The sequence below is a fragment of the Alexandromys fortis genome, unplaced genomic scaffold, assembly GCF_014885135.2.
Source record: "Alexandromys fortis isolate MF-2015 unplaced genomic scaffold, M_Fortis_MF-2015_v1.1 scaffold_5, whole genome shotgun sequence".
NCBI classification, from domain to species: domain Eukaryota; kingdom Metazoa; phylum Chordata; class Mammalia; order Rodentia; family Cricetidae; genus Alexandromys; species Alexandromys fortis.
Window position 1 is genome coordinate 16630545 of NW_026067924.1, and position 2999 is coordinate 16633543.

Below are 2999 nucleotides of genomic sequence, written 5' to 3' on the forward strand. Positions count from 1 at the left end.
AAGGAGTAAAGGAACATATATTTAATCTGAATAATGAAAAGATTGCTCAACATTAAGAATATGCATGGGCCGGGCAGGGTGACACACGCCTTTAATCCCAGCACTCGGGAGGCAGAGGCAGGCGGATATCTGGGAGTTCGAGGCCAGCCTGGTCTACAAGAGCTAGTTCCAGGACAGGAACCAAAGCTACAGAGAAACCCTGTCTCGAAAAAAAAATATGCATGGGAGCTTTAAAACAATCTTAATTTAAAAAAAAAAGGATAGACAAAAGATATATAACTATTGACGCAGCATGGCCATTGATGGCCTGGACTTAAGTGGTACACAAAATTGCTCTATTCAGTTTCCCTCTAAAAGTTAGAGTGTATTCAGAAAAAAAATTGATTAAACATAAATTAAAATTTTAATACATGATGAAAATTCTAAATGAGTATAGGATAGTGAAGCCAAACTGAAAATGGAATTCAATAACGCCCTTCAGACAAATCACAGATTTGACAGATGGACTAGTATAGATAACTTCATCATTTCCTTATGCTGGATGCATTGCTCATCACTAGGATGGACCTGTGGACATTATACTAAATGAAATAGGTCAGCTGTATGTAGACAAATACCATGTGATTTTACTAATAAGTGGAACCTAAATACGAAAGAGAATGGAGTCTTCAGTGTGTGGAGTGCAGCCTACAGCCCTCGGAAACTACCTGTATATGGTTTCTTGTTTTGATTTTGTTGTTGTTTTAATTTTTTATTATTTAAAACAATTCTCTGGGAGGCAGAGGCAGGGGGGTCACTACAAGTTCTAGGTCAGCCTGGTCTACAGAGTGAGTTCCAGGAAAGTCAAAACTACACAAAGGAAACCCTATCTTGAAAAACAAACAAAAAAGGTCAAATTTAAATATACTTTGAAATAGCCTTCCACTCTTCCAAGTTCCTCCAGAACCTCTCCTCTTCACTGTGGTAATTTCACAGACAACGAGGAGAAAGACCATGACCCAAATCACAACCATATTAAAGCAGCTTTATTTGGGGATACATCAGAGCCAAGTCAACACTGTCTCCCCTAAGGCAGGGTTCCTAAGACCAGATTCGATTCAATTTTCCATGCCTCATTTATAGGGTAAAACCTCAAGGTGGGGGATGTTTCAAGGCACCATGGTTAAAGAAGAGAGACCAGGCAGTTAAGAGTTCACAAAGCAGTTGAGGAAATCCTGGAATGTGTGTTACGGAACGTTTCATGGTTTGGGGGTAGGGCACAGCCAAGCTCTGAAACAGACACTCAAGTTTTGCAGTCAACAGGCTTAACTTAGCTACAGACTTAAAATGGTTCCCAGAAACAAAATGGAATAGGGCTGGTTCTTCATCTAACCACCTGAAGTTCATACATTCTCTCCACTTCTTCAAAGTGCTCTCTTAATAATTCAGATGCTGAATCCAAGCCCAGTTCACACTCACTTGGAGTGTGTGACAGGAGATCCTAGAGTTCCTCATTCTTTTGTTTATGGCACAAGGGATTTTAGTCTCTTTTTGTGAAAAGTGTATCACTTAGTAATGCTTATTGATTCACATCAGAAACACAGGGAAAACAGTGACCCAGAGCTTCCTGCTAGGCCAGAGTAGTGACCAGGAGGGTCCATCCAGGACAGGACCAGTGACCAGGAGCCACATCCCAGCCCAGCACGGCTCTCACTTCTGCACTGGAGATGTTCCTCTCACCTCCTCTCAGCCCTGTGCCCACAGCTATTTACAGTGCATTGCATCAGCAACTGGAAAGGCCCCCCAGGTGGGACAGTACATGACAGACAGAAGCATCCCTAAGGCAGATGAAGTTGTACAGGGATCATGAAAGAGGGTTGAAGGGGAGGGGAGGAGAAGGGAAGGAAGGAGAGCAGAAAAAAATGAATAGCTCAATAAAATCAATAAAAAAATAAAAATTTAGGTTTATGATTCTTTTAATATCCCTTAGAAGATTACCTTCAGAGATAATGAAGTGATTGATCTTTTTTTTTTTTGTGTGTGTGTGTGTAAGAAAAAAAAATGCAGCCTGGCAGTAAAAGAACTGGCTGAGAAAAAGACTTTGCTTGCTTACACTCTATAATAAATTGTTTGGTATGAAAGTATGTGGGTTTGTAAGTGCTACAGCTCTGGAGGGAACAGAAAACAGAATCCTGACTGTCTGGAGTCAGGCTATACCTACAGCTATGGTTTCCCTGCAGGAACATAGAGGCCTGCTCCTCTCTGAGGGAGACTTTACAGCTCAGCTCTGCTCCACTCTACTAAGAGCTTCCCAGCAGAGATGTCCACTGCTTCTCTCCTCTGCTCCACTGAGGGAGCTTCCCAGCAGAGATGTATGTTGTTTCTCTTTCTCTGTACTTCTCTGCTTCACTCTGCTAAGGGAGATCTCCCAAACACCCGACACCCAGACACCTCTCACATTCCCACTCTCCTCTCACCTCTAACCCCTATTCCCCTACCCCTCACTCCACTACCTCCACTCCCACAACCCCCACAAAATTGTAGCAGTTTGCTCCTGTAAAAATTGGTTCTTCTCTGCTCTGCCCGGATTCAGCCCTATATGAGCCCAGTGCCTGTTCAGCAGGGAGCTGACTTGCTACTTTTTCCACCCTGGGAGAGGCAGCTGCTCTCCTGGATTCCCCCACCCCCACCCCCCACCCACCCCCCGCCGCCGATAAATCTCTTGAATGACTTTTTGGGTGAAGATTCACACTGTCGTTTATTTGTCTTAATGTTTTGGAGGGGACATGGAGGGCATGCAGCTTTGCTATGTAGTTTCAGTTGCTCTGGAAACCATTTTATAGCCCAAGCCTTGACCTGGTAATCTAGCTGCCTGAGCATTTGCTGCCACACCACAATCTGTTCTAATGTTATCCAAACATTAAATAAGTTAAGCATTATAATGATTTACATAAAAAATAAGACTAGTTCAAGGCAACATAAGACTAGGCAGGTGGAAGGTAGATACTTAACCATCTTCC